We start from the raw sequence: 13,263 nt of genomic DNA, 5'->3' as shown, positions 1-13,263 counted from the left end.
TGACTCATCAGTTTGTTTGCCCTTCTCTACACTTTCTCCAGTTCCCTGATATCTCTTTTGAGAACTGGAGCCCAAAACTGAACTGCATATTCCAGATGAGGTCTTACTAATGATTTGTACAGATATCATCTCTTTCTCTAGAGTCCACTCTTCTTTTATACAAGAAAGGACTTTCTTTGGAAACCACAGCTTGGCATTGCTTATTATTAAGCTTATGATCTACCAAAACCCCCAGATCCTTCTCCGCTATGGATTCCCCCAGTTCTTCTACCCCTAGTATGTATGATGCATGCATATTCTTAGCCCCCCAAGTGCATAACTTTACATTTATCAACATTAAAACTCATTTGCCATATAGTTGCCCAATGAAACAGAGCATTGAGGTTGGCTTGTAAGTTGGAGACATCATGTAAGGAAGTTATTCCACTGCAAAGCTTGGTGTCATCTGCAAAGACTGAAATGCTACTTTAAGTCCCAGACCCAATATCATTTATAAAGGTATTAAAAAGTAAGGGTCCCAACACTGAACCTTGGGGTACACCACTGATAACCTTAGACCATTCAGAGTAAGAATCATTAACCGCTACTCTCTGAATTCTGAAGACGTTCCCTTGGGGAACTGTGTCAAACATGGGCAAAATCCAAATATACCACATCTACAACCATCCCTCTGTCCAAGGCTTTACTTACCTCCTCATAAAAATAAATCAGATTTGTTTGACTACTTTGGTCTTTCATGAATCCATGCTGTCTGTTACTTAAAATATTATTTTCTAGCAAAAACTTGTATGGTTCTTTTATTAAACTCTCAGTATCTTCCCAACTATAGAAGTTAACCACTTGCCGACCGCCGCAAGTACATATACTGCGGCGGTCAGCCCCGGCCAGGCAAAGTTACGTATATATACGTCACTAGCCTGTGACCGGCTTGTGAGCCAATAGCCCCAGCTCGTTCACTGAGGAGTCCGTCCGTGCGATGTCCGCCGGTCACACTGCGATCGTCGGTAGAGAGGGAGAAATGCAGGCGGCTTATGTAAACAAGCCACCTGTCATTCTCCCCTGTGTAAAAATGGAGATCAGACAGTTCTACTATGTAGGACCGTTGATCTCTGTTTTTACAGTAGTAGCCATGTCCCATCACAGTTAGAATCACGCCCCTAGGACACACTTAACCCCTCCCTCTCCAATACAGTTAACCCCTTCCCTGCCAGTGTCATTTTTACAGTAACAGTGCATATGTATAGCACTGATTACTGTAGTAATGTCACTGGTAACCCCAAAAGTGTCAAAAATGTCAGTCAAGGGTCCGATCTGTCCGCCGCAATGTCGCAGTCCCGCAAAAAAAATCGCAGATCGCCGCCATTACTCGTTAAAAGAAAAAACACCAAAAATGACAAAAATCTTTCCCTTTGTTAGTAAACGCGATAACTTTTGCGCAAACCAATCAAAATACGCTTTTTGCAATTTTTTTTACCAAACATATGTAGCATAAAACAAATTGGCCGAAAATGTTAAAAAATTTTGATTTTTACATTTTTTTTGGGGAATTTCATATAAAAAAAATGTGAAAATATTGTTATTTTTGCAAAATTTACGCTCTTTTTTTGTTTATAGCGCATGATCAAAATATCGCAATGGTGATCAAATACCACCAAAAGAAAGCTCTGTTTGTGGGGAAAAAAAGGACGTGAAATTAGTTTAGGTACAGCGTCGCACGACCGCGCAATTGTCTGTTAAAATCACGCAGTAAAAAATCACAAAAAACCCCCTGGTCAGGAAGGGGGTAAAATCTTCCGGGGCTTAAGTGGTTAAACTAACTGGTCTGTTGTTACTTGGTAAAGACTTTGTTCCCTTTTAAAATATAGGCTTCACATTGGCCTTATGCCAGTGGTACTTATCCAGTCATTAGAGTCTCTAAAATTAGGAACAATGGCTTGGATATAACAGAGGTCAGCTCTTTGGGAACCCTTGGGCATAAGCCACCTGGTTTAGGTGTTTTATTCCCTTTGTTTTGTCTAAATGTTTCTGGACCATGTCAGTTTTGAGCCATTGAGGATCATTTGGGGCTGGGCCAATACTATCCCCATTAAGGACTTAAGGTTTCCCATTTTCCTTTGTATACACAGAGCTGAAGAAGGTATTTAATTCACTTGCATTCTCTGTGTTCCCAGTAACAAACTCAAAAAATATCTAGTAAAGGGCCTACATGCTCAGATCTGACCCTTTTACTGTTAATATATTTGAAGAAGTTTGGGGGGGGGGGGGGTGTTTGTCCTACTACTCTTTTGCAACCTGTCGTTTGTTTTCAATGTGTGCAGCCTTGATTTCCTTTTTAAATATTCTGTTATATCCTTTGTATCTTTTAACCGCTTCAGCCCCGCCCACAGTACATTTACTGCGGCACTCTGACGATGCTGGGCAAAGCGACGTAGCCCTACGTCGCTTGCTCAGGAGACTGTAGGGGGCGAGCTCCCGCTCGTTAGCTGGGGAGCCAGCGCGTGTGACCGGCGGCTCCAATGGCCGCTGGCCACTCACAATCTCCCGCAGCAGAGAGAGAAAGACAGACGGCTGATGTAAACACAGCCGTCTGTCATTCTCACTGAAGTAATCGCAGAGGCTATGTGATCCTGCTATATAGGATCACATGTCTCTGTGATTACTTCACAAGCCACGCCCCCTGCCAGTTAGAATCACGCGTAGAAAGGACAAAAAAGAAAAGAAAAAAAAAGAAAAGAAAAAGAGGGGCGCACCGACCTAGTGCATTACCATAAAACCATTTATTAAAATATTAAAAAGTGTACAAAGTACTCACAAAACTAGTGTGATACAACACACATCGAAAATAGCATATACAGTCTCCAAGGTAGCCAGGTCCCAATTATGACGAATGGGCATGCAGATGGTCGCATGGGGCTGCTGTGGCTAGGCTGACGCGTTTCAGGGGCGAGACCCCTTCCTCAGAGCCAGATGAAATGCCGCTAGATCACAAGCCGAACGGCCGGAGACTAAATGGGAGTAGACCCCACCTCTTCCTGTTCTGCCCCAACCCCAAGGGCGGGGCAAAGGGGAGGGGGGAAGGGAAGAAAAGGGAAGAGGGAGGGGAAAAGGGAAGGGAGAAGAATGAGACGGAAAAGGCAGCAAGAAAGAAAAAGAGAGGAAGGAAAAGTGGGGGTGCAGGGACAGGGAAGGGACATGGAAGAGGGGGGGGGGGGGGTCAAGGACACTTGTCCAGCCCGAACCAAGCCACACCCACCTTCCAAGGCCAGCTTGGACTATGTGATCAGCGGCAAAAAATGTACAGCAATTGAAACACTTGTTATAACAAAAAAGGGGGGAACGATAATAAGTCAGATGTAGTGGATAATGCATTGAGGACAAAGGCGGTATATATATATACATATATATGTATAGAGACACATATGCATGTACATACATATACGCATACACACAGACAGTCAGTACTTTAGGTCTCCAAAGGAACAGGAGAATACTCCACTGCTTTACCCGTGCATCTTCATTGGTAAGCAGAACAGTATCAGCCACCCCCAACCTGTAATACTGCAGGGGGGACTACCCATGGGAGCAGAACTTATACAGATCACCTGGCATGGTGCACGGGGATCCCGCTAGCCTCCACACGCAGACGATCCCTGTAATCCTAATATGAGGAGGGCACCGCTGGCCGGGACTGAAATGGTCCGCTGCATGTTGAAAAAACGCCATTCGGATGGCTGTGTCCCTTCTCTGGGACGCACGCCAACCCGTACCCGGAAGTGAAACACCGGAAGGGCGGGTGGATGCGTTCCACCCGCATCACTTCCGCCATCACTACAGGGCGCCGCACAGACCATATGTCCACAAGTCACTGACTGTGCTGCCCAGCAGTGAACATGGACAGAGCGGAACTCACCCGACTCCACCCTCCTCCTTGCTTCCCCATGTAAACTACCAATACTACATGTCCACAAGGGCGGCTCAGAATCATGGACAATGATGAAATGGGCTCGCAAGACACATATAAACCATGATCAAGACACAACGTGTTTCAATTGCTGTACATTTTTTGCCGCTGATCACATAGTCCAAGCTGGCCTTGGAAGGTGGGTGTGGCTTGGTTCGGGCTGGACAAGTGTCCTTGACCCCCCCCCCCTCTTCCATGTCCCTTCCCTGTCCCTGCACCCCCACTTTTCCTTCCTCTCTTTTTCTTTCTTGCTGCCTTTTCCGTCTCATTCTTCTCCCTTCCCTTTTCCCCTCCCTCTTCCCTTTTCTTCCCTTCCCCCCTCCCCTTTGCCCCGCCCTTGGGGTTGGGGCAGAACAGGAAGAGGTGGGGTCTACTCCCATTTAGTCTCCGGCCGTTCGGCTTGTGATCTAGCGGCATTTCATCTGGCTCTGAGGAAGGGGTCTCGCCCCTGAAACGCGTCAGCCTAGCCACAGCAGCCCCATGCGACCATCTGCATGCCCATTCGTCATAATTGGGACCTGGCTACCTTGGAGACTGTATATGCTATTTTCGATGTGTGTTGTATCACACTAGTTTTGTGAGTACTTTGTACACTTTTTAATATTTTAATAAATGGTTTTATGGTAATGCACTAGGTCGGTGCGCCCCTCTTTTTCTTTTCTTTTTTGTCCTTTCTACCAGTGGTTCTGGATACCCTTGATCCTGAAGGGGGCAGCAAGACCAAACAGCTCTCTCTACATCTGAGTCTGCAGTGCACCTCTTTCTACTCCATCAGACAGCACTTGAGCGCAGGAGGTTTTGGTTTTTCTTGAAGTTAGAATCACGCCCCTAGGGACAAACTTAACCCCTTGATCACCAGTAAAGTTAATCCCTTCCTTGGCAGTGTAATTTTTACAGTAACAGTTCATATTTATAGCACTGATTACTGTAGTAATGTCACTGGTACCTCCAAAAGTGTCAAAAATGTCAGTTAGGGGTCCGATCTGTCCGCCGCAATGTCGCAGTCCCGCAAAAAAAACGCAGATCACCGCCATTACTAGTTAAAAAAAAAAAAACAATAAAAACGGCATAAATCTTTCCCGTAGTTAGTATACGCAATAACTTTTGCGCAAACCAATCAAAATACGCTTATTGCAATTTTTTTTTACCAAAAATATGTAGCAGAAAACAAATTGGCCTGAAATGTTAAAAATTTTTGATTTTTACCTTTTTTTTTTTTTAAGAATTTCATATAAAAAATGTGAAAAATATTGTTATTTTTTCAAAATTGTCGCTCTTTTTATGTTTATAGCGCAAAAAATTAAAAATCGCACAGGTGATCAAATACCATAAAAAAAAGCTCTGTTTGTGGGAAAAAAAAGGACATCAATTTTGTTTGGGTATAGCGTCGCATAACCGCGCAATTGTCTGTTAAACTCACGCAGTGCCGAATCGCAAAATAGGGCCTGGTCATTGAGCAGCCAAATCCTCCGGGGCTAAAGTGGTTAAATCATGATAGTGTACCCTTTTTTTTAAATGTTCTTTTCTTATTATGTATAGCTATTTTAACTTTGGACATGAGCCACATAAGCTGTCATATAGTAAATAGACTTCCATCCTAGTGGAGAGACTGATATGTTATTAGAGAGACTGGGAGGCTAACAGAGACTGGTAGGTACTAGTAGGTTTTCCTTCTGGAACATGGTGTACTAATGGTCTTTCTACTGATATCCTATATTAACACGTTTGCCTCCTGATGAAGTGAACTATCCTTTACGAAATGCGTAGAATGTTAGGAGAACAATCGATTGCTCTTCTATGTATACATGTCACAATTACTTATAACTTTTTATGTACTCTATGCAACTTATATGGAATCTTTTATTGGGTTTGCAATAAAATTGTATATATTTTTAGAATTTGCTTTTTTTTTTTTTGGTGAAACTCCTGTTAAAGTCCCATGGGCAACCTTAAAGTGGTTTTAAAGCTTAAACATTTTTTACCTTAATGCATTTCTTGCATTAAGGTCAAAAAATGTTTAGAGATTAATTTTGACCCCCCACTATACTTATGTAAACCCACATTCGATTTAGCTCTTCTCTCCCCTCACGTCCGGGTCTCACTAGCTTTGCTGGGGCACCAGAAGCCATTGGCTTCCAGTGCTGTCAATCAAAGCCAGTGATGGGAGCGGGGGTGTTGTCTGTGTCAATGGAGGCAGTAGCGGGGCTTGGTAGCGAGCATGCACAAGTGCCCCCTGTGGGAAGTGGCTTCCCATGGGGGCACTTGACAGAGCAGAGGAGCCAACAGGGCCGGCAAGGGACCAGAGAAGAGGAGGTGTGGGGCTGCTCTGTGCAATTCTATTGGACGGAGCAGGTAGGTATAGAAATGTTATTTAAAAAAAAAAAAATCCTTTATAACCACTTTAATATATTAATTTCCCATTCTTTTGGATGGAGCTGCACCATTATCCATCATACCATAGCCTCTGTTAATGCAAGTCAAAAAGAGACTGACATCCTATTGGATAAACTACCATATTACTGGGGAGATTGGAAGGTAATGGAGAGACTGCTATGTTACTGGAGAGACTGCTATGTTACTGGGGGGGCTGGGAAAGTTAAAGGAGAGGCTGTCCTGTTGCTAGATAGATTCTCATGTAGTCAGAGACTGTTATCTTACTGTAGAGATGGTTATGTTATCATAAGGACTGCAGTGTTACTCAAAAGACTACAATGCGATTTGCACCAACTAGAAAAGTCAACACAGATGTAAAATTTATGTAGGAAATGAAGAACACTCCTCTGCTGTGCAGACTATCAGTGTGGGTCTCCACCTCAACTGGAAATGGTAGGTACTCCATCCTTTTCAAAGTGTATCTCTCATGAGAGATTTACACTATATTGTCAAAAGTATTTGGACAACACCTGTCTTTACACGCACATGAATTTTAATGGCATCCCAGTCTTACTCTAAAGAGTTCAATACTGAGTTGGCCCACCTTTTGCAGCTATAACAGCTTCAACCCTTCTGGGAAGGCTGTTCAGAAGGTTTAGGAGTGTGTCTATGGGAATGTTTGACCATTCTTCCCGAAGCGCATTTGTGAGGTCAGGTACTGACGCTGGACATTAAGAGTCTCCACTCTAATTCATCCCAAGGTGTTCTGTCGAGTTCAAGTCAGGATTCTGTACAGGCCAGTCAAGTTCCTCCACCCCAAACTGGTTCACCCATGTCTTTATGGACCTTGCTTTGTGCACTGCTGCATAGTCATGTTGGAACAGGGAGGGGCCATGCCCAAACTGTTCCCACAAATTGGGGAGCATGAAATTGTCCTTCACTGGAACTAAGGGACCAAGCCCAACCCCTGAAAAACAGCCTGTAGAGGAGTAGCAGTATGATCCACGATATCTCCACTGGTAGTCAGGCACAGCATACAATAATCCTGGTAGCGTATAATATTCCCAACCCTCCAATAACCAGACGACACATGGCTTGGAGGTCAAAACTAGACTGCCTTGTTTATTGAAAAACACACCCCTCCCTCTTCGAGACATTCCACACACAAAGCTGAGCATCCCATATAACCTTACTCTGCCAGACAGAAACAATAGGACAATAGAAGGCAGGTATTTAACAATAACAAACCCCCACCCATCTCCTGAGGGACACTGCTCAGACATATGATAGTCCCAAGTGAAATAGTTCTCACTCTCTCCACCTAAACCACACTCCAAACACTTGGTTCTTAAAGGTATACACATGCAATAAACAGAATGCATATACAAAGGACAATATACAGTGGCTGTGTTTGTCACACAGCCCCACACCATAATCGCCCCCAACAACAAATCTAGACCAGTGCACAAAGCAAGGTCCATCATGGATGAGCGAGTTTGGGGTGGAGTAACTTGACTAGCCTGCACCTCAAACCAATAGAACACCTTTGGGATGAATTAGAGTAGGGACTGCGAGCCAGGTCTTCTCGTCCACCATCAATGCCTGACTTCACAAATGCGCTTCTGGAAGAATGGTGAAACATTCCCAAAGACACACTCCTAAACCTTGTGGACAGCCTAGAAGAGTTGAAGCTCTTATAGCTGCAAAGGGTGGGCCAACTCAACATTGAACCCTGCAGACTAAGACTGGGATGCCATTAAAGTGCATGTGCGTGTAAATGCAGGTGTCCCAGTACTTTTGACAATATAGTGTATATCGGGGTTACCATAGCCTATTGGCTTCAAAACTTTGTGAGAAACTAAACAGTGAAGGCAAACCTACTTATCTGAATAATTGTTTTGGGTTACAGAGTACTTAGACGAGTAGTGGAGTACTTGGTAAGTATGGGAGACAAAAGATCAAAATGAATGTCAGTTAGCTAGAGTCTGCAGAAGAAGGTGAGCAATGGCGGAGCCAATATTTTACTTATAATATGGCGCTTTTCCACTGCATGGAACCGTACCGGTTCGGCACGCTTTTGTGCTTTTCCACTGCTGGTACCGCATGGTATAGGGTTGGAACGGTTCGGTACGGTACGGTATAGGTTTGCTTTTCCACTGCATGGAACCGAACGGTACAGTATGGCTCTGAAAAAACAGTACCTACTCGATTGTGGTTCCAACAGGTACCAAACTGGTACCATATCCCACAATCCTTTGCATGCAATCACTACTAGCTACTGATTGGTCAGAGAATCCCACCCACCCCGTTGTTATCCCACCCACTTAACTTTAGTACTACTTTAGTGGAAAAGCAAACCTATACCGTACCGAACCGTTCCGACACTATGCGGTACCAGCAGTGGAAAAGCAAACCGGGCCGAGTAGAGCCGAGCCGGTATGAGCCGGTACTTGCAGTGGAAAAGTGCCAATAGATGCGACTGAATAGGTGGAGCTGATTGTGGCAGGAGGAGACCTGGATAATGTATCTCACCAGGAACAAGAAGTTGGGTCATTGAAGAGTTCAGAAATGAGACGAGTCATATCAATTCCTCTTTATTTTGGGGGTCACAGAAGTATCTGCTAGGGTCATCGGGATACTGAATTACAATACATGGGGTGACACATTCAGATACTACAGCAGGACAGACACAAATTACAATTGTCATATCAAGGGTTCAGCTCATTGCACTTACAACTGTAAACTTTAATCTTTTTTAGGTTTTTAAATAGAATTTATTTATACATAACTTTCATCTCTCTCCCCCCCCACCCTCCCTCCCTCCCCTCCCCTCCCTCTACACTTCTGCCCTCCCGACTCAACCAGACCAATATTTGGGGCCTTGGACCCACCCGGGGAAGTGGTGGTGTCGTCCCATGGAACGTTCCTTCAGGTGGTGCCCACCCTACAGTCGTGGAGAGTCGGCCATAATATATTATCCTATCTCTTTATATGAATATATCTTTCTTTTATACACAAAAAAGCATAAAGGTTGGCAGATGGACTTATAAGAACGCTGACAACAGCACACGTGGCTATTGGTTGTCATGCTGGATTGTACAGTTGCTTTTTTTTTTTGTGTTTTTTTCCTTCTTTTTTTTTTGTTTGCATCACTTATAACACCGTAACATTTACACACTGTACATTTATATACAATGATGGCCAAAGAAACAGCGGACAGAACCGAATATGCAGACTGCAAAATGTCCCCAGACGAATGAACTGGATCTGTGCGCATCCAAGAGTGGTGTCACCCTCCCCCTGAACATCTCACTTATTATTACCCCCCCCCCTTTAATATCTATGTGGCCTCGTAGCTGGGTGGAGGAAGCCAGCATAAAAATTGTACAACCTCCTTATAGCTAGAAATATTTCTCTTCCACTGTATATAGGTTATTAGACAATAAGAACTGCTTGTGTGGTTACAATGCATCCATCAAAGGAGGAGACCTCCAATGTCACATTACAAACATCTGCTGGAGGCCCATGTACCCTCATATACGGAGAGAGATTGTAAAGCGGCACAAAGCTACTCCGTCACCCCAATTCCTGATATAAAATTTCCTTCTCTTAGCCTCTCATTTGTGTAGTGTGTTCCTGATGCACATTTACAGTTTAGTGATATGTGAATGATAATACCAAATAAGACCTTCTGAACGTTCTCTGTAACGTTTCCCAATGGATGTGAAGGACACAAGAAAATTAGTTGGATGGGGCTCCATCTCTGGGGCTAGATAACTGGGCACCTGGTCAGGATACCCACTATGAATACATAGAACACCCATTGATTTTCCAATACTTGACCCCAAACATACGTTCTGAACGTTCTCTGTAAAGTTTTCTAGTAGATGTGAAGGACACAAGAAGACCAATTGGATGGAGCTCCATCGTCAGGGCTAGGTACCTGGGCACCTGATTAGGATACCCACCATGAATACATTGAACACCCATTGATTCTCTGACACTTGAACCCAAATATATTTTCTGAACCTTCTCTGTAAAGTTTCCAAGTGGATGTGAAGGACACAAGAAGACCATTTGAATGGAACCCCATCTTCAGGGCTGGATAACTAGGCATCTGGTCAGGATACCCACCATGAATACATTGAACACCCATTGATTCTCTGACACTTGAACCCAAATATATGTTCTGAACCTTCTCTGTAAAGTTTCCAAGTGGATGTGAAGGACACATGAAGACAATTTTAATGGAGCTCCATCTTCAGGGCTGGATACCTGGGCACCTGGTCAGGATACCCACCATGAATACATGGAACACCCATTGATTTGCCAATACTTGACCCCAAACATACGTTCTGAACGTTCTCTGTAAAGTTTTCCAGTGGATGTGAAGGACACAAGAAGACCAATTGGATGGAGCTCCATCGTCAGGGCTAGATACCTGGGCACCTGATTAGGATACCCACCATGAATACATTGAACACCCATTGATTCTCTGACACTTGAACCCAAATATATGTTCTGAACCTTCTTTGTAAAGTTTCCAAGTGGATGTGAAGGACACAAGAAGACAATTTTAATGGAACCCCATCTTCAGGGCTGGATAACTGTCCATCTGGTCAGGATACCCACCAAGAATACATGGAACACACATTGATTCTCTGACACTTGAACCCAAATATATGTTCTGAACCTTCTCTGTAAAGTTTCCAAGTGGATGTGAAGGACACAAGAAGACCATTTGAATGGAACCCCATCTTCAGGGCTGGATAACTGGGCATCTGGTCAGGATACCCACCATGAATACATGGAACACCCATTGATTCTCCGACACTTGACCCCAAATATACGTTCTGAACGTTCTCTGTAAAGTTTCCAAGTGGATGTGAAGGACACAGAAAGACCATTTGAATGGAACCCCATCTTCAGGGCTGGATAACTGGGCATCTGGTCAGGATACCCACCATGAATACATGGAACACCCATTGATTCTCCGACACTTGACCCCAAATATACGTTCTGAACGTTCTCTGTAAAGTTTCCCACTGGATGTGAAGGACACATGAAGACAATTTTAATGGAGCTCCATCTTCAGGGCTGGATACCTGGGCACCTGATCAGGATACCCACCATTTCTTCTCCAACACTTGACCCCAAACATTGATTCCTGAAAATGTATCAAGTCATCAAGAAGTTTTAACAGAATGCGACTTTCCACACAGCAGACTTTCTGGCTTGACGTGAACATCTCCTTTGATCTACCTTCACCTCATCGATTACACCACGTGCACAGACTGCTGGACAGGGTTACTGAGAGTCCAGGGATATTTGGGGGGGAAATAGTAAAATAAAACCTGTTGTACCAAGAATCTGTAATAAACATAAATGAGATGAAACCGTGCAAAGTACAAGAATTGCTAGCCATGCATTATGACGAAAGACGAATCATTGTACAGGCTATATGGCTACTAGCCTTTGGCAAAGTCCTGGGAGAGGTCAAACATGCCACTAACATCATACACACGGGGCATTAATATAAACATATCAATCTCAATAGCACATATTATAAATTAATCCATATACATAACATTGAAATGTCGTAGGATATGAACACGGTTTTACCCTCCCCCCCCCCTCCCCTCCCAAAATTTGTTGCATAGACAATCAGACATGATAATCAGTTGCCGCAACCCAAAAAAATGGATGGAAGCGCCAAATGGGCAGGACCAGGAGACAGTCAGCTTTAGAGCATGCTCAACAGGACAGGGAATCGCCCAACCAAAAAGCAGACACAGGAGCGACTTTACAATACTGGAGCAATTCGGGGGAAATGTGTAAGGTAACATGCGGCAGAAGTACGAGGCTCTTCCGTCGAAGGCCGTGTCATCTCTTTGAACGTGCCGGCTGGCGATGGCTTAAAAGTGAAATTGCACAGTCAATAGAAAAGGGAGAATCTCCCTCTTCGTTAAGTATTTTTTGTGCTCTTTGACTGCTCTCTATTGCTTCTAGAGATACCCTATGTGCTAATCTGATCACAAAGAGAGAGACGTACAAAAATAAATAAAATAAAAAAATAATGAGGTGAAGTACGCAAACGCTGAAGAGCAAAATAAATATGAGGTATATGAGTATGTGAATCTGGAATGGTTAAGGCTGCTCTGAAATGAACATAAGTACAAATTAAAAGATACAGACATGGGTTTTTTCGCCATTGCAATGGCTCATTGATGGCTTACTGATCGCTGACAGAAATGTCTGGCTGAGGTGGAGCTCAGCCAGTCCACACACTGCCTCTCAGAGTCCTATGGCCTCGAGTTTCACAAGGATGAACAGTGCTAGGTCCTCGCTTGTCTGTTTTGCAGACGCCTGGCGCCTTTGGATTTGGTTTTTTTTACGGGCTCCTTGACGGTGCAGGAGCACAGGATCTTACCGGTGGTCAGAAATGGAATGCTGTAGGAGATGTTGAGCCCTCTTTTTTCAAAGCTCTTTAGTGGAGATCACGGAAGACATATAAAGACAGGCTGGAGAAGTGCCAGGTTTCAGAACTTCGAGTATAAGATCATACAAAGAACCAGTGGATTCTGCCTCCCGTGGAACAAGAATTACCCCCAAGTGTCCTGGCTCCCCCTACAGAAGGAACATTTGTTCATATATTCGTATATTTCATAATCTCTTATAAAGTCTCTTATGAAGGATCACAGGAAGGGCCTCATCCAATACATAATTACTTGTTCAGGGGTCACCATCAGGGGCATCCATTTTCCTTTCAAAGACTGTAGAAGAGAGAAACAGTCATTCCTTCATAAGCACAAAGTGTATATAACAGAGTTCAATTCACAGAGACATCATATCTCCAATTCATTCATAAAACAGAAATCACAAGACAGACATTGACAATGACCAGGAACTCGCTGTCAGAGTAATCTGGG

At 43.8% G+C, this 13,263-nt stretch overlaps 1 protein-coding gene and 1 long non-coding RNA gene across 2 annotated transcripts in view; one reads left to right on the top strand and one right to left on the bottom strand.

The window, feature by feature from the left end:
• Positions 1-9,266: 9,266 nt before the first annotated feature.
• Positions 9,267-11,668, top strand: LOC309561436. Its single transcript, XR_014225566.1, has 2 exons — positions 9,267-10,217; positions 10,385-11,668. It is a non-coding gene; the product is annotated as an uncharacterized lncRNA (long non-coding RNA).
• Positions 11,669-12,730: 1,062 nt separating this feature from the next.
• BSN (bassoon presynaptic cytomatrix protein) overlaps positions 12,731-13,263 on the bottom strand; it is a 220,681-nt gene continuing 220,148 nt past the window's right edge. The window contains exon 12 of the mRNA XM_082265336.1: positions 12,731-13,107. The gene's annotated coding sequence lies outside the window, so the exon portion shown is untranslated. The remainder of the gene's footprint in view (positions 13,108-13,263) is intronic.

The sequence above is a fragment of the Pelophylax lessonae genome (assembly GCF_965119305.1).
Source record: "Pelophylax lessonae genome assembly, chromosome: 8".
Lineage (NCBI taxonomy): Eukaryota > Metazoa > Chordata > Amphibia > Anura > Ranidae > Pelophylax > Pelophylax lessonae.
The sequence above is the reverse complement of the archived record's forward strand: the minus strand, read 5'-3'. Positions and strand labels throughout refer to the sequence as shown.